Source organism: Pholcus phalangioides, unplaced genomic scaffold, assembly GCF_987345545.1.
Source record: "Pholcus phalangioides strain wild (caught in Gottingen) unplaced genomic scaffold, Ppha-v1.0 ptg000010l_1, whole genome shotgun sequence".
NCBI lineage: Eukaryota > Metazoa > Arthropoda > Arachnida > Araneae > Pholcidae > Pholcus > Pholcus phalangioides.
The window spans coordinates 44,501,086-44,523,972 of record NW_028301603.1 but is presented as its reverse complement, the minus strand read 5'-3'; the positions used below and the strand labels follow the sequence as shown (position 1 = coordinate 44,523,972).

Below are 22,887 nucleotides of genomic sequence, written 5' to 3'. Positions count from 1 at the left end.
AATCCTGGTGTTTGGCGATAAGTTGCCAAACGTATCAGCCATGTCCCCCACATGGGGGGAGGGGGGCTGACAGGGCTCCAGCCCTGGGGCCCGGGAGTCAGGGGGGGGGGGCCCCGTGGAAAGATCTTTTTGATTTTATTTCTTTCAGATATATCCCATAGGAAAATAGACAGGACTCTTTAACATCAATCATATCAATTTGTACTCGTATGGACGGATATCTTGAACTACGTACCTTAGATCTCATTGAAATTTTTTTTAACTATACACATGTACAAGTAAACGAAAAAAAAAAGAATTAAAAAACCCGGAAACGAAGAAAAGAACATTGTACAAGGCGCCCCCCCCCCCCGGCTCTCATGGCAGTCGTTCTCCTAGGAAGGAAGAAAAGACGTGATGGTCATGGCTACTGAGACGTCAAGGACACCAGCATTTTGTGTGTCCTCAGGGCTATAGCCACTAGAATGAGGGAGGCCACCAGAATAATCCTTATCTAGTCGTCTAGCGTGTGTAGGGACCTACACGGCTACCGCGCGACCCCTGCTGTTTCAGTTCGTAGAAGGCCATAATGTCTCGATAGAATGAAAATTGGAGTAAACAGACGTCGTATTCCACAGTGAAATTGCCTCTAGGTGCCGATAAAGCACATGAACCTCCCTTCCCCCAACATCCTGGAACAGGGGCCCCCGTAGGCTGCGCTCTTCAGCGGACCCCCTCTATAAAGTGAACTAATAGTGGGGAAAAAAGACAAAAATGACAAGAATGGTCCAGGCCCCAGGCCTGAAGCTCCGCCAGTCCCACTCTCGTGGGCGGGTTATGATAGTGAGACAGCTTTGTTGCAAGCTTTTGTACAAAATAGAGTGGATCCCGCATATAACGTTTTCCTCCTTAGTGCAACTTATTTTGCGACTCTCCGGTGCCAACTCTTATTACTGATACTCATCGAGATTTCTCGTTTAAAGCGTTTTCCCGCAAAAAGTATTGTACGAAATGGCTGTAATGACGTGTGTACTGAATCACGTGAATTCACTCACGGTCCCTCTAGTAACCCCCTTCCTCTCCCAGTCCGAACAAATCAAGGGGGTTTTTCCTTGCTTCTGAAAAAAAGGCTACATATTGCATCAGCCTTTTTTATTCGCTGTACTGTCTTGAGGACACATTTCCCCTCAAAACTTCTATTCACAGACGATATTGTTGAACAGAAAAATATTTACGGTTCGCGTCTGCAAAAATATAGTCGTTCGAAATCTTCTAGTAAAATAGTTGAACGAGTTTGCGTACATAAAGGATTGATTTTTTTCCCACGCGGATGAATCCTACGGTTCTAGCCCAAAAGAACGGTAAGCAGAGCTAAAAATTTGAATTTTTGTTAAATTTTTATTTTGAGCATTAACAGTTAACTATAATAAATCTATGTCAGAAGAGTTTGGCCCTGCATCGAGGCCAGTTGCGATGTTTGTTGAATTGTGTTTCATAAAGTTTAAAAACGATTATTTTTAATAGGGCATATCTCAAATTACAGAGTACCTCGTTCACACGTCACTCAGTTATACGACTTTCATGTTTATACGACGTTTAACTTTGGTAGCAATTGGTAACAATACATTTTAAACAACAATACAACAAATACATTTTAATGTTAAAATATTTCATTCATTTATTTAACGTAAAACCTCAATTATTCGACGTTTTCACTTCGACTAAAACTCGGAAACTTTTGAAATAAGAAAAACGTAATTTATATCCATCAAATGCGCACAAAATTTTTGCATGCAGTGAAAAAGCGTTGCTGCAACAGTTCTAGCATATTGTCACCGCAAAAGACAAATTTTAGGGTGATTGCTGACGTATACTAAAATTGCCAGTGAGATCGCTCATGACCATTTAGAGTGGACAGTTAGGTGATTTGTTTATTGCCTCTTTCTGAGAATACGCAGATGTGGAGAGTCCCGAAGAAATGAGTTTCAATTGTTTTGACGGCCATATGACCTTTCAGAATTTTTTCTCTCCCTATGTTTTCAACGTTATCCCGAGAGGGTGTGAAAGTCTACTGTGAGCATTTGGGGGGTACAGGTCTGCCGAAAATAGGTACACATGCACAGTAAGTCCTTTCGATCATTTCCTGTAGAACTTTCTTTCGATCTGGTGCTTTGCTTGCTGACAGGGCCGTCTTAAGAGCATCATGTCTTGACCCCCCACTGGAAAAAGTTTGCCCCCCCCAGAGAAAGTTGAAATGACGGCCCTGCTTGCAAACTAATTGAATATGTTCGTTTCAACTTTTTGAAACGATTATAAAGTAGAGAAACAACCAAAGAGCAAGCTCCTGATTGAAAATCATCTACTGCCAAAAAAAAGTCCAAGATGGGGAAATTTTTGCAAGTCGAGAAGATTTTGTTGCAATTTTGTACCCAATGTCGTGTTCCAAAGGTAATGTGCCAAATTTTATTTCTTTAAAATGATTTGAAATGTGATTTAATTTCCTCTCAAGTATGAAATATTTTTTTAGAACAGAATTGGAATGCAATTAAACACGTAAAATTTTATAACATTTTATATGTATTGGGGGGGGGATAATTTTTTAAAAAGGCTGTCATTCACTTCACTTCGACTTATACATAAAACGTATAAAACGTTTTGACTCGGCCTCTTGAACGTCGTATAAACGACTGTAACAGAATTGTAAAGTTGCTCAGTTGAATAGATGAAGTGAACATAAATATTTAAATTATTTCAGTTCAATTTTTCAGGTCGGTGCTTCAACCAAAAGGCCAATGAAAATAGTTTTCAGTATTATTACTTTTATTAACTCTTTAATTCACTAAATTTATTTATTCTTTTTGCACGCCTGTAGTGAATCGCCTGGCATAACGGAATCGCTTCATTTTATCAAAAAAATCATTCCATGGAATAGCTTCACGTTAGAACAGGGCGTCTCAAACTTTTTCCCCCTGAGGCGCTCTTTTTCCCTATTCAATGCTTATCCGCGAGCTCCACCGGCTCTCCAGAGCTGTTTAACAAAGAATATTTTCGAAAACCTCACACCATGACAAAGGTTGGAGGCGCACAGTTTGAGAACCCGTGCGTTATAGGAATAATCTTTGATGTTCTAAATTGAAGTTAAACGTTTGGATAGAAATTTTGTTTTGTGTAAAACGCGTTTCAAACTGGTTCGTCATGTGTAAAGATTCTATAGTAGTTTCATTTGGTGTAGTATACTTGCTTGCTTGGTGAACAACGAAACTATAGAGATGTGGTGGATATCTTATCTGAGAGAAACTAAGGACAAATTTAATACTGTGCATATATATCTATATATATAGATGCTTTCCCCCCCTTTGACAAAGAAGCCTGACATATTTTCAATCCAGAATTAAATAAGTGAAATTTGCTAAATGTAAATATAATTGTGTTTGTCGCGTGGAAAATATTTGAGCTTCTGTCTTTATATTATTGTGGAAAGCTGAACCGAATCTCGTGGTTGTCTAGTTCCTTTCCCTCTTGTGTTATCATTCCGTCTGATATTCATAAAATGCCCGAGATCTGAACCACAGATCGTTTGTGTAGAGTGGACACACACTCTTTATGTATCACACTGTATGTGTTTGTCGGAAAATCCTAATTATTGAATGCTTTGTTTCGACATCTCAATCATTTGAGCTCAATACCAAATTCCTTGAATTTTTCTGATTCTTCCTGTAAAATTTTGAGAAATTCCGAGTTAAATTGAACGAGAAAATGTGTGTTCTTTTGAATAATATATTCTTTCTTTTGTGAGAGAGACACACCTAATGATCCACTGATAATCAAAGATATTATCGCCATCTTGATGAGTCAGTTTTCTTGTTCCCACACGAACGCGTTCGTTCGGTACGTGTAAAAGGAAGATAAGATTCCTTTTTCCCTCTCACTGTTCGTAATCTGTTGTATATTTTTTTTTATATACTTGAAAAGCCGATTTTCGCTTTTTGCATATTCCAAGTCTGTTTTTTTTAAATAAGGGAAACAAACATTTTTGTTAATCCAGAGTTAAATAAATTTGAGACCGTGTGAGTATTTCAATTTTAAAAATTTATATATATTTTTTTTATTATTTTTTTTTTCTCTCCACTGTTTTCGATGCTTTGAAAAAAAAAAAAAAAGGCTTGTGTTGTAAAATATTTTGAGGGAGAGAAACTATAATGTTATATATGCTTGAAATTACTCTCTGTCATCGAGAAAGTGTTGAATTTGAATTTTTTTAAGAATTTCCTTTGTTTGGATTTAAATTTTTCGGCATGTCGCGAAACAAGAATATTTATATATGATGTCGCATATCGTTGGAAAGCTAATTTTTTTCTCCACACAATGATTTTAATGTTTTTTCATTTTGATGAATATTTCTGCATTTAATCCGGAAATCTTATACTGAAAATTATTGTTGTAATTATAAACTTTGCTGAAAGCCGTTCATTTTCTTAAATCGACCCCGCGGAATGCAAGGAATTTCTCGCCGAGTCCTGCCCTCAGGGCTATTACAGCGGCTTACGAAAGGCCTGGTAGCTAAAAGTCAATGGGCCAAGAAATAAATTTCCTGACCCAAGGGCCATGGTCAAAGTTGGGTCGAATCCGCTACTGAAGTTTGAATTTCGTAATTTTTTGCAGTGTTGCACAATAGTGCCGGGGGAGAAACTTTAGTAAACAATGCGACAGGAATATGCGCTGAGATGAATTTGGAAGAGTGGATCTGGATCTCGGAATTAATAAAATTAATTCCGGAGTTGAATAATGCCGTCACAACCCCAAAAGGTTAGTCGTATTAGTGAAGAAGTATAGCTGTTGAAGAAAGCCGGAGAGACTGGACCTCGGTGATTGGACCGCTGCGTTCGAGCCCTGGGATTGGCTGGGCCTCTCTGCTATCCAGGATCTGAAAATAAAGATAGGAAAAACAAAGTTCCTAGGCGGTGGGAAAGATATGTTAGAAAAATAAATGTAAATGTTAGTTAAATGAAAAAGGAAATTTTTTTTTTTTTTTTTTAAGTTATGAGCTTTTTTTGAAGTAGATTTTTTAAGAATTTTTGAAAGAGGATACCATGAAAAGGAAATAGCAGGAAGGACCTGAAACAAAAATAGGCTTAAGTTTCGGCGATCTTCCCACAGAGTTTCTCGGCCAGGTTCGAGAAGTTTCTATATAGAGAGAGAGAGATACCATCGGCTATGTTTTCGTCAGCCATGATCGAGATTAGAGTTCTAATTTCGTTGACGGATTTCATAGCCAATTTTTCGAAATTTCTCGGGCGGCTTGAAGACGTCATGGGAGAGGCGACGGAAGCTGGTTCCTTCTGGACCGGGAGCTTTGCCGGGGGCTGTTCCGCTGCCGTTTGCGCAGGTGTGCCCAACGGTTCTGCCGCTTGAGACGTGTTTTGCTTTCGGAGAAAAGCGTTGAACTTTAGGAGCACTGGCCGAGGTAAGAAGGCATTTGCAGTTTTGGTCTTGCTCCGGGTAAAGGTCTGGGACGAGATGGTAATGTCCTTTGCAAGCTGAGTCGAGGGTTTTCGGGATTTTCGAATTTTTAGAAATTCGGGACACTTGCGATAATTTGCAGGGTGTGGTCCGAGACACAGAACACAGGTCGGCGTATCCCGTCCTCGCACCTTGCCGCATAGCCCGGGCTCATGAGTCTCCGTGCATTTGACGCACCTGTAAGCGTTGACGCAGGTGTCAGCGAAGTGCGAGAACAGAAGACATCGTCTGCATTGGAATTCCTGGAAGTTCCTGATAAATCTTTCCACGGTGATTTCCAGATGTGAGATGGTTTTAAGCTGGAGAATCTTGAAGTTAGCCTCGCTTTTTCTGAGTGTGATTCTCCATGCTTTGGACTTGGTTTTTCTAAAGACCTCAACTTTTTTCGTTGAAAAGCCAAGTTGGCTGAGGGCGGTCTGTATGTCCTTTGGGGTTTTTTTTTCCTTTGGTCTAATAAGAATACGCTCATTCTCAAGCCACTTTTGAGCAGCGGTGAGATCATCTGCTGAGATGAACGAAATGTTGATCTGATTGCCGTCTAGCTTCGCCGAGTAAGGGCTGTTGCATATACGGGCGAGCTGAGCGTCGGTTTGTAGCCATTTTCCGTTGCAAACAATCGAGATGGTGAGGTTCTGTAAGGCCTCGTTCGATTGGCGGAGAGAGTCTATTGGGCCAATAGCAGAAGAGCACGCTGCTTTCTCCACTGGGGATGCCATATCACCCGCGGAAAAAGCATACGGGACCGAGTTTAGCACTCCTGGATCAGTGGTTATGTCCATCTGTTTTGCTGGTTCTGCGATTACCTCTGTCACTGGGACAGGATTTTCAGGTTCAGCGAGTTCATCTAAGGTTGGAGCTTGATCAGCAGATCTAGAGAGAGAAAGAGAATGGGTAGTTTCTGGCGTCAGCGTGCACCTGGGCTCCCGTTCTGGACTCATTTCTGACCTATAAAGAGAAGAATCGCTGACCTCGTTCGTCTCCGGAGTATTCGGATCCGTGAGGGTCCTCGTAGAGGATACAGCTGGTGCCCTCGAAATCCTTTAACCTGACCACCAGGTCTCGTTCGTAGCAGGTGCTATTGTGACTAATGACAATTTCCAGGAGTTGTCGTTCCAATTCGCACCGGATCTCGTTGTTGATCCAGGATTTGGCATCCTTTGCGATGTCTACGAGGAGACCCACGGCCTGGCATTGGAGATGCGGGTCGTCAGCCGTTTCCTCTCTGGAGCGTAGCTTGAAGGTACGCCGAGTGGAGTCCACCTCCGCGAAGAATTTCGACCATGCAATTGAGTGCTTCGAAAAGGATTCGTGATGCAGTAGGCATTTGTGGTTCCTCACGGTGGCGGGCGCCGGCTTAGGTGTGGCTGGCTTCGGCTTCTTTTTAGTTCTGGCCATGTCCGAACCTGAAATGAAAAAGAAATGGCTCCCTAGTTGGAGCGAGCAAAAACACGTCCGTCCCCTTCAGAATCTGGGGCGCCTGTGTAAGACCCCGTCCAGACCAGACCAGACTCAAATTTTTCCGATGGTGACTGGCCCTTAAAGCGGGCCATTAGCCAACATAAGGGCTGGGGCCCCTTGGGGACCCCCGATGAAGGGACAGACAAGAGAGTTATGTATGTGTAATGGTGTATGTGCATGTAAAGAGGGGAAAGGGGTGGCCAATGGCTCTTTTAAAAAGAAATTGCCGAAATAGAATTATATATTTTTTTTTTTTTTTTTTTTCCTCTTATAACAAATTATTTATAAGAGTGGTCAAATGGTCGGTGGAGAAATTTTAACAAATTTCATAATTTTATGCGATGACAATGCGACAGGTAAAATGGCGGCACAACCTCACGTGTTAGTAGTTAAAAAGCGAAGTGAGATAGCGAAGTGAGCTGTGAAGAAGAGACGTCCTCGTTGAGACTGGAGAAGAGATGCGATTCGTTGTTGGACCTGCAATGCAGGGATTGGTCGATGGTGAAGGGGGGTGAAGAGGAAAAGGGGAAAGTGGGAAAAGGTGTTAGTACATGGTTAGGGGGGGAGAGAGCGTGACACAGGAAAGGGGAGAAGACAGGGGAAGAACACAAAATGGAAGACAAAACAAGAGGCCAGGCATAGGCCTCTCTCTCTCACGATTGTGTGTATACGATGGGGGGGGGGAGCCGAAGAACGATGGTGGAGCGAAAAACGGTGAAGTATTTTTGGTTGACGAAGAAGTGATGAAGTCGGAGAAAAATGGTGCTGCCCTCTATGTGGAGCAGAAGTAATTATAGTCTGTCCCAGTCGAGGTTATTGATCTGCTGGGCTCGACGGTGTGTCCAGATTTCTTCCGGGTCGTAGTTTACTATTTCCCGGATATGCTGGTGGTTCGAGCCGGCCATGCGTTCAAACTGGTTGTTATTTAATTTTTTAATGTAGGTGAAAAGGTGGGGAATTTTAATATCTGAGCGGATGTTGACGTTACGAACGTACCACGGTGCTCGGAGAAGTCGTCGGAGAATTTTGTTCTGAAGTTTCTGAAGAATGGCGATGTTGCCCTTACGGGCTGCGGTCCATACGGGCGAGGCGTATAGCATGACTGGTCGAAGTATGGATTTGAAGAGAATTGTTTTATTGTTTAATGAAAGTTTGGCATTTGGGAACGTAATTTTGTTGAGCATGCCTAGAATGCCGTTCGTTTTATTTCTGGTGATGGCGATGTGTTCCCGGAATAGAAGCTTCTTGTCCAGGGTGCATCCGAGGTATTTGACGGTGGTAGCTGGGTTCAGGTCTCGGTTACCAAAGCGGAGGGGATGGGGGGGCAACTTTTTCCTGTGCGTGAACCACATAAAGTTACATTTGGAGAAATTCATAACTATGTCAGATTCGACGCACCATTCCTCGATGTTCGCTGCCGCGTCTTGTAGGTTCCAAAGAGCATACGATGGGTTTCTCGCCCCACAGAGGGCGACAGCGTCGTCTGCGAAGAGTGCAAGTTTTCCATTTCTGGGTGTTGGGAAATCATTGATGAAGAAAAGGAAAAGTTGCGGGCCAAGGACGCTGCCCTGCGGGACGGAGGCACGAATGTTTCTGGTGGTAGAAAGGGTATTATTTTGGCGAACTTGGAAGGTACGCTGCGTTAAGTAGCGGAAGAAGAAAACGATGAAGTGGGGGGGAAAACGGAGATCGATCATTTTAGAAAGAAGCGTGGCATAATTACACTTGTCGAACGCCTTCGAGATGTCACAAAAGAGGGCTGCGACTGAGTCCTCGTAATTGAAGGCGTTCGTTATGTAGTCCGTAACCCGAAGAAGTTGAGTGACGCATGAGTGTTCCGGGCGGAACCCATGCTGTTCGGGTCGGAGGATGTTATGCTCGGCTGTGAAGCTGTTAAGCCTAAGGGCTACCACCTTTTCAAAAAGTTTGCTGATCCCAGGGAGAAGGCTGATTGGGCGATAAGAGGTGGGGAGAAGGGGGTCATTACCACTTTTTGGGATCGCCTTGATGATAGCGTGCTTCCACGGTTTTGGAAAATAATTAGTGGAGAGACAGCAATTAAAAATATTTTTCAATGAGTGGATAATGGGGGGGGGAAGGTGCTTAAGGGCTCTATTACCGATGTCGTCGTGGCCCGGGGCTTTTTTGGGTTCAAGTTTTCGTATGAAGTCGGCGATTTCGAAAATATTAGTGGGGGACATATGGTCAGGGGTGCTCTGGAGAAAATGATGGATGTAGGAGGAGCATCTGCGGCGATTATTGCGTGACGTAGTGAGAGGCTGTACCCGATTGGGTGAAAATTGGATTTCAAAGGCGTCGGCGAAGGTTTCGGCAATGACGTCATCGTCGAATGTGAGAGTGTCGTCTTTTTTAAGTTTGGTTACCCTGGGTACCCGGGGTTGGCAGATCCGCCAGGCTTTCCAGAGGTTACTATTTTCGGCGGTAGCTGTACTGATAAATTCGGTGAACCGTGTGTTTACGAAATCATCGATGTCTTTTTTGAGCTGCTTCTGTAAACGATTAAGAAGAAGTTTATCGGAACGGCGGCGTCGTGTTTGCCAATTTTTTCTTATTTTATTTTTAAATTTAATTTTTTCAAGTATGTCCCGGGGGAGCCCATAGCGAAGGTCATTACTTGGAAGTTCTTTGGTAGCCTCGTGGAGGGCGTGCTGAATTCTAGCAGTTATTTTATCGACGGCGCTGTCAATGACGGGGGGGAGGGGTGGTGCGGGATCAAGGGGTGCGTCGTCTCTGAGAATTTCTTGAAAATATTCCCAGTTGGTTTGCTTGATGATTCGTCGTGCCCTGGGGACATGAAGGTCGATTTCAAAGAAGACTGGGTTATGCGGGGGCGAAAGAAGCGTTTTTGTATAGGTAGTGATGTGGAAGAGAAAATTTTTTGAAATTCCGAAGTCAAGGACGTCCGGGGCGTGACGGGGGTGGGAGGGAAAGTGGGTCTCGGTGGGGGTAGAATGGATGTCAAGAAATTTATTTAGGCAGTAGCGGCGAAGTTGGGTGCCTGCAGCATTTCTTTTTTTACTGTACCAGAGGTGGCTCTTGGCGTTCCAGTCGCCCCCAGCGAAGACTGGAGTGGAACGATCGAAGAGGGTGTCAAGGAAGGCTTCGTCGATTGGTTGATTTGGTGGCTTGTAGATAGCGCAGAGGATTATGGGTAGCTTGTTGATATGCACTGAAATAGCGGTAGCTTCTATGTGGGGGGAGGGGGGGAGGGAAAGAGGGTGACTGGGAAAACAGTTGCGAAGCAAAATGGCGGTTCCTCCTCCACGATTATGGAGGCGATCGTTACGGAAAATGGTGTACCCGGGAAATTTTATTTTTGTGCTCGGTAGGAGCCAAGTTTCACTAAGCAGGATGGCATCCACTTGGTGGCGAGTTGCCTCAGAGTGGAGTTCACGAATGCGGTTTTTGATACCGTTACAATTCCAGGCCATTACAATAAATGGCCTGGGGGGGGCGACCGAGGTATCAATTGTTTAAGAGTGATGAGAGAAGGGCAATTAAGGCAGTAATTGTTTCCTGCGAAAGGGATGATAATTGTATCCCTAGGTTTTGAACGATGGATGTTGGAGGGGGCGACGACTTTGCGTGGGTTTCGGAGGAGGGGGGGGCGGGGGCTGAGTCGCGGGGAAGGATACGGGGGGGCTTGAAGAGGGTTGGGGGGGGTCGGGGGAGGGCTGGCTCTATAAGAGCGGGTGGGTTTTCAGTGAAGTCGTGGGAGGTAGTGTCGATGTCACTTACGCCACTGATATTAAGTCGTGGCGTTTGGTAAATTACTTCGTAGACGCAGAGAGCGTATTTTCGACGGGTTTCAAGGATGTCAATTTTTTCCTTCATCTCTTCCATTGAGAGAATGGGTTTCCCCGAAGCTTGGGGGGGGGGGCGCCTGGTTGAATTATGGCGTGAAGTTCGGTTTGCTTGCGGAGAAGTTCGGCCTCGTTAAGTGGGGGCGGCACGGAGGTAGAGGTAAGTTGTGTTGTGGCGACTGGGCTGTAAGACCCCGTATTGAGAGAAGATGTTTTTCTTTTGGTTTCATGTTTGTGTTCGCGCCTCGGGATACAATTGGGTAAAATTTTGGATGACGCAGTTTGCGCGACGAATTAGAGGGTGCGCTTTCTCAAGCCCCGCCCATCACTCAATTTACATATTATCACTGAAAAACTTTGGAGGCGTGCAGTTCATCGGGACCAGTTGCACGAGGAAGAGCAGTCCTGTCGTTGAAGAATCCACCCCCCCCCCCCCCCCCCCACGTAACTTGAAGAGCCCCTGAAACTCAAATCCCAAGTCAAGTCACTCAAACCCCTATGTAGTTCTGAACTGCCAAAAGTCGTAACATTTTATTTGAAGATGTAAGTTCAAGAAAAACAGCTATAAAAAATAACAGTATGAAGCATCGTCTCGTCATATCAGTTGCTCCCAGCTGATCCAGGAAGGAAGGTTTACTGTCATGCCAGAAAGATGAAGCCCAGCAGCTGTCTCTTGCAGTCCAGTCTAAGGATGCTACTTCGTCCATGTCCACACTACCCCGAGTGGTAGTACAGATGGAGAACTTTGATGCTCCGACATCGTAAAGTATGTGCACGGACCGTCGCTTCAGCAGATACAGAGGACATTAATCGTTCAATTCGCCAAGCAGATTCGCCTGTCTAAGGAAGACATGAAATAACGAACTGTCCGTACTGAGTGTTCAAGTTAAAGGGAACTGTTCATCGAAATTCGGTTGTCAAGAATGAAGTGACCTTAATATGGGAGATAGTGAGTAAATTTTCTCTTTCAAATTTTGTTGAGTGGTCAAGAAAAACCAAACTGCAGCGATATTAAAATTTTAATTTTTCGATAAGTAAAGTAAGGTTTTCAGCATCGTTGTTTTTTTATTTATATATTTTGTTTTTGGCTATAAGAATTAAAGAACCTAATGTGCATTTAGACCTCTGTGTGTTGACATATTTTTTTTTCTTTGTGACTTAATTGTTTTGGTTAAAATGCTCTAGTACATATTTATTCAGGAGAATTACTCACCGACACACAAAGGGCTGTTGCGGACACGGTAACAACTCAAAAATGGTACCCCACTAATATGATCACCAGGCCAAAAGTTTTCTTTCTTGGAGTACTGTCAACTTAAATAGTACGTACTCAACAAATTTTGCACCACAACATAATTGGTGCTGTGAAAAACAACCATCATCACACTGGTGCCATGACTAAAACTGTAAAAAAGTCAACCGTCACAGTACTCATCACTAAGGATCTATCTTCTTCATGCTTATTTTATAATTGAGTTTCATGGTAAAATTCGTGTAGTGCACGCACGGGCTAAGATGATAATAAAACTGGTTAAATTAAAGTGATATTTCTGTACGATTTCTTTCATATTTATAAAACTCATGAACTTCATTCGAAATTATCCCTTTCAGACCCAGTACTAAGAAACAGAAGCACCGGGCCCTGCAACTTGGGCAGGCTCGTAACTAATCTGAGGCAACGAGCCGAATGGGGGGGGGGGGGACTTGTAACTCCTCCTTTTTCTGAGCATAACCATTTCAAGGGGGAACCAAGAAAAGACTGCCCCCGAGAAAACACGCTATGGCCCTGGGGAAGAGCCGTCTTAAGAGCATCATAGGCCCCCCGGGCCAAATAGATTTTCTGAGTTTTTTCCAGTCATCTATCATCTCATGATGGGCGTCAGGATAGTTGAGTGCTGCTTGTGCTGATTTCCCAACTAGGGGGTTCCCAGAATACCAGACAGGCGGTCTGGAAGTCTCTGGGGGTTTCATATAGCATAGGATATCTTTGAAACAAAGTATGAAATCTAGCGCTTACGCTAAAGAGTTTATCATATATATCGTTGAGAGTGTACCCGGAGTGCGTACGTTGCTGTATTTCGATCATAGTGTTATGCTTTTCAGGAACACCCAGTGTGTAAACTGGTGATACGCTAGTTTCTTCCTTGGAGCAGTAAGAAATGTTATCTTCCAATGTTCGACGCATCACTTAATAGTGACACCCGGTATGCATAGTCTTAAGCTGGCTTAGTCTTTTTTTTCTATTGAAGATAGCATATCCTTGATAATGAAAGGTACCGGACTCATCTTGCTCTACCTGGCACATGAAACTCTCACAATCGTCAAGCCAAACCCCCGGGTGGTCCTGTGCATAGGGGTTGTTCAGAGTGAAGTACCAACGCTTTGCTTGAGTGTCCATTTCCAGGCGTAGGCAAAATGTGAGGTGTAGTATTACCCGAGCAATGTTAGAGTAGGCGTCGTAGGTCCTAGAGATTTGACGCCCTTTTAGAGCATATCCAGTGCCACCGAGCTGCCCCTGTTTGAACTAATAGGAAAGTCTGGCGAGTCAGGAGACTGGCCTATAAATCGGGGGTGCAAAATTGCATGGGTTTTCTCATGAGAGAACATTTTTGTTTTTCCTCGTGTGACAAGTAGGAACGAGGCCCAAGTGCAGGCTCCCTATTTAAAATGGCCAGCTAGTCATAGTTTTTAATTTATTCATTTTTTTCTTAAATGTTTTTGTTTTTTTTTTTTGAAATACTGTATTGGCGGAGTATTGGCGATTCGATTCTGCGTTTCGGAAAAAAAGGGGCATGAAAAGCCTCTGGCTCAATATCTTTCCCTCATCAGAAGACACCTTCAATTCCTGTAATACTCCCCACAACACAGGAAAAAACTTTTACTCTCGTTAGTAGAAAAATTTGGTGTCCGAGGGCGATTCCTCCATTATTTTTTACAGCACAACAAAAAAGAAAGAAATTTCATCTCCCCCCCCCCCAAAATCTCCTGCACGGACAAACGGAAAGAGCTCAAGAGTGTGTATTTTTATCTGACCAAAATCGCTATGTACTGTACGTATATAGGTGCACTGCCCATCGATTATTTTCTTTTCGAAAAAAATAACCGTAATATTATATACACTCAAACTTTTTTTTTTTTAAATTCTCATCTCGGTCATTTTTCATGTATAGTTAGTAATTTTTTTATACACTGAAGAGCCAAAAAAACTGGTAACCTGCCTAATATCGTGTAGGGAGCCCGCAGAAGTTCCGCAACACGACGTGGCATGGACTCGACTAATGTCTGAAGTAGTGCTGGAGGCAATTGACACCATGAATCCTGCAGGGCTGTCCATAAATCCGTAGGAGTAAGAGGGGGTGGAGATCCCTTCTGTACAGCACGTTGCAAGGCATCCCAGATATGTTCAATAATGTTCATGTTCTGGGATTTAGGTGGCCAGCGGAAGTGTCTAAAGTCAGAAGTGTGTTCTTGGAGCCACTTTGTAACAATTCTGGACGTGTGGAGTGTCGCATTGTCCTGCTGAAATTGTCCAAGTCCGTCGGAATGCACAATGGACATGAATGGGTGCAGGTGATCAGACAGGATGCTTACGCACCTGTCAGAGTCGTATCTAGACGTATCAGGGGTCCCATATCACGCCAACTGCACACGCCCCATACCATCACAGAGCCTCCACCAGCTTTAAAAGTCCCCTGTTGACATGTAGGGTCCATGGATTCATCAGGTTTTCTCCATACCCGTACACATCCATCAACTTGAAGCAATTGGAACCGAGACTCGTCAGACCAGGCAACGTGTTTCCAGTCCTCAACAGTCCAATGTCGGTGTTGTCGGGCCCAGGTGAGGCGTAAAGCTTTGTGTCTCGTGCAGTCATCAAGGGTACACGAGTGGGCCTTCGACGCCGATAGCCCATAGCGATGATGTTTCGTTGAATGGTTCGCACGCTAACACTTGTTGATGGCCCAGCATTGAAATCTGCAACAATTTGCGGAAGGGTTGCAAGTCTGTCCCGTTCTTGCATGATCTTTTTCCGGCCGCAGCGATGTCGTAGATTTAATTTTTTACTGGATTCCCGATATTCACGGTACACTCGTGAAATGGTCGTACGTGAAAATCCAAATTTCATCGCTAACTGGGAGATGCTATGTCCCATCTCTCGTGCGCCGACTATAACACCACGTTCAAACTCACTTAAATCTCAATTACCTGCCATTGTAGCAGCAGTAACCGATCTAACAACTATGCCAGACACTTGTTGTGTTATATAGGCGTTGCCGACTGCAGTGTCGTACTCTGATTGGTTCCATATTTCTTTATTTGCATACGCATGCCTGTACCAGTTTTTTTGGCTCTTCAGTTTAAATATATATCTTAAAGATATTTTTCTAGTAATGTATATTTAACGCGTTTTGGCGCCCGGTGCAACTGCACCGGTCGCACTGGCCTAAGACCGCCCTTGCTGGCAGGTGGCATTCTCTTGCTGCGGTATAGAAATTAAACCGAAGAAAATGCCATATAATTTACAGTAGTAATAAATTATTATTATATTAATAATACTCCTTTTGTATTAAATTATTAATTTAAAATACTTTTACTTCCTTTGTTACTAAATGATCACTACTCCCTTCGAATTTTTCTCTGTATCAAATATTTTAGTTCCAAATATTAAATTTAATAAAAATTCAAATTTTTTAAATTAAAAAATTTAATTTACAGTCGGCCCTCCCGAATACGGGAAATCCGCGAATAACCGAAACCATAGTTTTCTTCTTGTATATCTCGTTTATTGAATATTATGGGAAAGAGCAGGGTGAAGCAGAGGATAGAACGAAATGTAAAAGAGGGTGCAGCGATTGTTGGCGATGTTTTCTGAAAGAACATTGTGATTTCTGTTTGTCGTGTCTTCTTCATATCATCAAGTATGTTGTAATATGATGACAAGGCCTCCTCTACCAATTTTTCTTAATGTGAAGGGCGTATCATATGGGGAAACAATCCATTTGAACGTGCGAAGCCCTTCCGCTATGTTACTCATGGTGAACCTACTACTTCACCAAACACCAAGTCAGGCCATATCGCTATATTGCAATTTACTGCCATTAGTGAGATGGGTTGGAAGTGAAGGTGCTGTCTATCGGTGGTCGCCTCGAGTTCGTTTGGGAAAATATCTTATCTATATCCTCCCGCGGGTTCGAACGCGGGACCCTGACAACAACCTTCATGATGGTAGACGAGTACCTTACCACCATGCCACTCGGGCACTCATGGTGAACCTGTCTTCTACTTCTTTATCTTGATCTTCATCTGGTACCGCTTCAGCATCAGGAGCAATCAACCATCATTAATTCCTCCTCTGTCAACACCTCTTAATTGCTATTAATTTAACTGTTCGACTTCCTCTATATCAGTGTTTCCCAAAGTGGGCGATGGAATGGTTCAAGGGGGCGATAGAACCTACTGATTTAGCATAGGATCCTATGGGTTTAATTGAGTTGGGGGGCGATGTGAGGAAAAAATTTCTGATGAAAGGGGCGATGGAACAAAAAGTTTGGGAGACTATGCTCTATATTAATATCATTGAACCCTTCTCCACCCACCTGTTTCGCTAACATGACAATGTCTTTTATAGTCTCTTCAGTTGGCTCTGCAGAAGTGGTTGTATCCTTTAGTGCACATTGTGGCAAAAAATTAATTCAATCCAAGAGGACTGTTTCTCTCTTGGGGGCTGCCACGGCTCTGGTGATGACAGTAATGTCATTAGCGAGCCATTCTAAATATGCACAACTCAAATTTTGTAAAAAAAAACACATGAATGACGATTTCTGAGTGTTGAAAAAAAAATTACAATAAAAGAAAAAAAAACGCGAATACGGGGGGCCGACTGTACTTCCAAAATTTATATCAACAATTTTCGAGTACATCTTTTAACAAACGCCAACACAAAAAGCACCAACACAAAAAGCGCAGCTCACTCAAGCGTGAAGACAGACAGAGTTCACTGAACCGTGAAGAATACCCTCATAACAGAGACAACAGACTAACCGGGATAATTTTTATCCTTTCCCCGCGCCGAAATGGACCCTCTCCAGAGAGGGGGGTTCGTGATCTGAGGACTATACTTCCATCTTTGTCTTGGATGGACGAGGCTTTTGACAAGGATATATTTAGGTGCTATCTATTGGTGGTCACTTTCAGTTCAATAGGGAAAAACTTTCCATTGTCATTTCCTGGGATCAAACTCGTGGACCGGCAGTTGCCTTCATGGTGGTAGACCAGCATCTTACCCACTGTGTTACTCAGACCTCTATAAAGATATCTAGATTTTATGGCAGTTCTAAAGAAAATGATGTTCAAAAAAAGAAAACCATATTTCTTTGTTTTTATTCAAAACAAGTCTAATGCAATCAGGAACAAACAATGAATGCATCTCAACAAAAAAAAAGACAAAAGTATAAGTAAAAATAACTTGAAACGTAACAAATGTAAAATATATGAAAAATGTCAAACACTTAAAAAGCACAATGAAAAAATAGCAGTAACAGCTTCAAAGTCTCAATGATGAAATCTGTTCCAAAAAGGAGTCACAAAGAGATTCGTATTTGTTCGTTTTTGGTCTGCCTGAAGAAAGAAATTGATTGTGATAGAAATTAGGTCACATTTCTCCCATAAATGCATCCATAACGTTAATAACACAAATCTTGCAAAGCATTTACTATATCAGACATTCCCAGCTTACTGGGAATTTTCAGACAGTGACAGAGATAAAAATAATACAGAGTCAGTTTGATCTAATTCAGCGGACAAGGTTGGACATACTAGTTCATTACTGTCGCATTGTGGTCATTTTTTAACTTCGAAGCTCGAACAGAGGCTTGTTTGTGGCAGCTTCAACTTTAATGAAGTCTCTCCACAGAGAAACATAAACGCAAAATTATTACAATCAGAAATATTCAAACATCTGCCACTTTCAATGCGAATTTGGAAAATAGATGGGGAAGACTTCTTTTGCATTTGAATGAATCGCCTGTTGTGATTGTACCATACTGTTTATGAACTGGAAACACTATACACACTTTAGAATTTTGACAAGTTTCTTCATCTGTAGCAAAGGAAAAATATTTCTATTCCAGTTGTCTGAAAAAAGAAACTAAATATGATACCTCTTATAGTTGGAGGGAGATTTATTATCTCTTACGGCAGAAAGTAAAAAAGTAACAATGTGGTGTTTTCAGGAAGAGAATAGACTCGAATGCATTAGACCAGCAGTTCTCAACCTGGTACTGGCATATTCTAGGAAGTGGGGACATGGATGAAAATCATCTGAAAGGGTAGCCACAGAGAGCTGTGAAGAAATAAAATTTTCAAGTAAAATATGTTGGGGGAAAAGTATGACAACTTTCAGAATCCGGCAGAGACGTCCGTGAAACCAGTCTCCTTAAGCCATGTCTCTATCCGGGCATGGCCCAGGGGCGTCGAAAATGATTCAAATTACAATGAACAAAATTTTGTTCATTATAAATCAACTTTTGTCCAAATGCAATCAATAGAAAGGGTCTTGCAACTGGACATGGGAAGAGATATGGGGGAAGGCATTACCCCCCCCCCCCAGCGTCACAGGTGGAGTCGACTGATCTAATGTACATATAAATTGTCATCATTATCATCATGCCCCCAGCAATAATGACCGTGTCCCCCCCCAGACTTCCAAGTCTATCTCCGCCTATGCAACTGGATGAGAGGGGGTCCAAGCGGGGGGAACCATGAAACAAAAAAACTCACTGCATAATCACTGCATTAGACTTTTTTAGGTAAAGCAACCTTGACAACCAGTTGAGCAGCGAAATACTTGTTTGGCATCTTTATTGCTATTTTCGTCTCCTAAAAGATTCATAGCTGCCAACTTTTGAAAATGAAAATTCGGGAGATTTTCGCGCACACCCGTATTTTATGCTAAAACCACGCCATAATAAATACAATACGGATTTTTCCAAATAAAATAGGGATTTTCCAAACATAAAAGTTAAAGCATAGGGAATAAAATCCCTACGCAAAAAACAAGTGAAATTGGAGGCCAAAACTTCAATGATGTAAAAATAAATATTGTGTTCAATCAGAAACGCTGTGAACAAACATTCTGAGCGAATGACCCCAAAATCATCGGAAGATGAAGGAAAACACTGTCAATTTTTGAAGAACACTGACTTTTTGTGACACTTGCTTGATGTTTTTTTTCACGACTGATGATGGCAGTCTTTCCATGGCCGATGTTTATGTCCGTAACACAACTTGTACAAAAAGGAAAAGTCAGCCCTCTTCTGGAACATTTGATGAAAGGAAATTCATCGGAATAAGTATCTTTACAATTGATTAAATATGTTTTTGCTTATCATTATTCATGCTTTGTTATATCGCACGTACGTAACTTCAACAAAAGAAATTTTGACCACATGTGCATCACCATAATCTTCAATTATTATCCAGGACTATTGGCTGCTAAGCCATTTCCCTGCACGATAAGACAAACAACTTTCTTGTTACCATCAGAGGGTTTGTAAAACTTCCTTAAAAAGGGAATTTCCCCATTTACGACGTGTGACGTCATTTCGAAAGGGAAAAAAAAGAGGCTTCATGCCCTACAAGAAATTCCTTAGGGATTGTTTTCATAAGCGGGGATTTTTTTAATGAAGTAGGGAATTTTTAGGGACAATTAGGGATTTTTGTGATTTTCTTAAAAATTCGGGAGATTTAAGAACTTTTCGGGAGATCGAGCGATGAAGATAAAATTCGGGAGACTTGGCAGCTATGAAGATTGATCCATAGCACCAAAGTAAAACAAAACATGGGACATTGCAAAAACAACCTAGAAATAGCAATTTGAATCATGATAAGATTCTAATTACTATAAATTCTTTGTTTCCTTTACTACGGAATAGACCTTTTTCTTTGAGGAATATTCCAAATTGGCTTTTAGAGAACTACAAGGGTTGCTCATCACTAGAGCCCGGATTATATGCACTTAAAAAGTGGCAACATATGCTCTAAAAATATGAAAAATGCACTTAAAAATACTAAAATATGCACTTAAAACTGCCAAAATATATACTATATTTACACACATCCATATTTTTTATGGGTATAAAATATGTGTTAAAAAAATCACTAAGCGAAAAAAAAATCAAATATGTTTTTAAAATGCATATTTTCTATTTGTTAGTGCATATTCATTTACAAAAAAATATCTCCACATATGCAAATAACGTCTAATATTTTGAATTTAAGCATTTTTAATTTCTAGTTAGTCGTGGCTGTGTTTAGTAACGAAATTACCAGTAAAAAATAATTTTGAGACTATTTCTAAAAGAATTGAACATTTTTGACGCTATCTCTAGAAATACCGCTACAGTGAAACAGTTGTATTATATATTTAGGTTTTGGGTTTTACATTTGTTTATATATTAGAAAAAAAAATCAATTCCACCTTCAACAAATCGTATTTGTGAATATAGGTTGCGTGCCCGAGATTCGCTCTCATGGCAGTCTTGCTCGAGAGTAGTTCGAACGAGGAAGTTGTTGTGATGTCATCCATGCGGTGTATGTTTTGTTGTAGACAGGATTCCCCCCTCCTCCCCCCATGATGTAAATTTCTAGTCCCTTCTTGAAAATAAATTTAGTAGTTTCAACCCTATGAGGCTACAATTTCCAAACAAGCCTTGTATATCAGCCTTCTATTTTAGGAGAATGAGAATATTTTTTTCTTTTCCGCTACATATAAAGAAATTTTTTCTGAAACATGTACAGTAGGGTGGAACGAAAAAGGGTGTTTTTTCACATTTTTTTGGAAATTGATGTTGCCTTAGTATTCAAAAGATGCCTTTCAAGGTTTTAAGATGATATACCAAAATCAAGGAAAATATTTTAATATCTTGAGGTTCCTCACAGACCCTAAAGGTCGAGCAAAAAGACTTTTCCAAGAAGTGCACATTAAAGTCTTTTTAAACATTATATATATAATAAACCTTTTTTCGGGGTGGGGACAAAACTATAACCATATTCCAAATTATAAAAAAAAAACCAACATAGTTTGACGTTATAGGTGTCAGGAGAATGCCTCTATTGCTTCCACTGTTATTACATTTCACTTTTTTGCAAAATAGTCCGTTTTTTTCCTTCAAACTATGGAAGAGTACTCCTTGATTTCATTCTGGCTTGAATGAAGCCTTCACGACTGTCGGTTGTTGATACAGCAAGAGATGCTTTAATTACGAGTCGTACGCACCATTCAACTGCTTGTGTGTGACACGGAAAATTCGGTATAGATGGAAAAACCAGTTCAGATCATTTTTGTGGGTCCAGTTCCTGATTTTTTATAACATGGTGGTTCAGTCACTCGCAATTGATCACATGCAATTAGTTTCGAATAGTGCTTAGCAGAAAAGTTTATTTTCGGAACATGGAATGTACGGATTTCTGCTTCTGATAATGTTTCATTTCTAATTTTTAGAATTCTCTTGATTCCCAGTTCTTTGCCCGTACTTTTTCCACAAGATATATCTGATCTGCACTTAAATCATCCATTATTGGAAGGTTATTAGAGATCGAGTTAAATTTCACAATATATATATATATATATATATATATAGGTAATCTTTCACAATTTTCCAAACTTTTTTCCGATATCACCTTGAAGCCTGTGTGGACTGATGGAACATCCATCTAGAAGCTTCACAAGATGCCTTAGAGGTAATTCATTGAAGTGAAAAAGACAAATAAGCCATTGCAAAGGATGGCCTATTTCTTTCTCTATTAATTTGATAACACAATTTTTATAAACAGTATTGGTAACAGTTCCGTCGCATCCGATCGCCATCAATTCTTTTGTATCAAAATCTTGCTTCAAAAAGTCTAGGATTGATGATTTTATATCCCTTGCTCTACTGCTTCTTGGAGTTGTGTGACCGAGACAAATTGACCTGGGTTCCTGCAATACAGTTATATGTTCTTCAGATGTGGTTCTTCTATGGAAAAAAGCACCTTCTTTCACATTAGCTAAGGTCTTGTCTTTTTGACCATCAAAATATATTCCTTGCACATTTTGTTCTAGGAATTTTATCTTGCAAAAGAACTCTGTGATTTCTTTCTTCACGCCTTATTTTCATCCGGTCTATTGTCATATTTGGCTTCTCTTTCGTCAATAACCCAACATCTTCCAGCACAGCATTCGCAATAATTGCAGCTGATCGATCAGACACACCAGTTCTATCACAAGCAAGAGCAACATTTGGTAATTTAGTTCTCATTTGTGAGGATGATGGTAGAACTTCAAAAGCAAATGAAGTATTTGCTTCGGCACTGATTGATGGAACAGCTTCAGGTACTCGTAGATGGAAATGCTAACTTCCACTGCAAACTTTTTTGGCTCATATAAATCACTTTCCTCAGAATCATTTGATATAGATGAGTTTTCAATGTTTGATGAATAAGTGTCTGCCGTTTCTTCTTGAGATGACTTCAAACGGGATGCCATTTTCATTTTCCTTTGTTCATTGTTTTTCACTTTCTTTGTTGTTAGGACGTCTACTCGACCAATGGCCATCTTGCATGTACTTCTTTGATCTTGCAAGAAATCTTGCCCTAAATTTGGGACCTTTCTCAACTTGTCACACTTAAAGTCTTCAAAATCACATTTGCATGCTGCAATGTCGAACAATTTCCATGCTTCGCATTGAAAACATTTCAAGTTCAACTTGAAAGTTTGAGAATCTTTCCTTGCTTTCATATTTTTCTGAAGATTCTTGTATTTACAGTAAAAGTCTTTGAAAATTTTGCGTATCCATTGGTGAGAAACCGTAGGAATTGAAGCAGTTTTCCAAATATTTTCTACCTTTGGCACGATAATTTCAAGAATGTCTGCAATAGCTGGATCTTTTCTTGATTGTTGTGCCTTCATATTGCGTTGAGTCAGCAAATAACTAAGCTTAACATCGCCATAGGTGGGCGTGACCAGAGAATCCCACTCCTAAAATGTCACAACAATAAAAGCTTCTGGTCATCATTTTGACTGCTAAACACCCTCTCAGTTAAAGGGTAAGATTGCAAATGAATACCA

General features: G+C 41.3%; 1 protein-coding gene across 5 annotated transcripts in view; it reads right to left on the bottom strand.

Moving 5' to 3' along the window:
- Window positions 1-17,143: 17,143 nt before the first annotated feature.
- The window catches only part of LOC149081570 (phospholipid-transporting ATPase IF-like), a 179,503-nt gene continuing 173,759 nt past the window's right edge, over window positions 17,144-22,887 (bottom strand). For 2 of the 5 annotated variants that reach the window (XM_089238524.1, XM_089238522.1), the window contains one exon: window positions 17,264-17,399. The gene's annotated coding sequence lies outside the window, so the exon portion shown is untranslated. Of the gene's footprint in view, window positions 17,916-22,887 lie in introns of all 5 variants that reach the window. The other 3 variants (XM_089238521.1, XM_089238520.1, XM_089238523.1) reach the window with 3 other exon arrangements.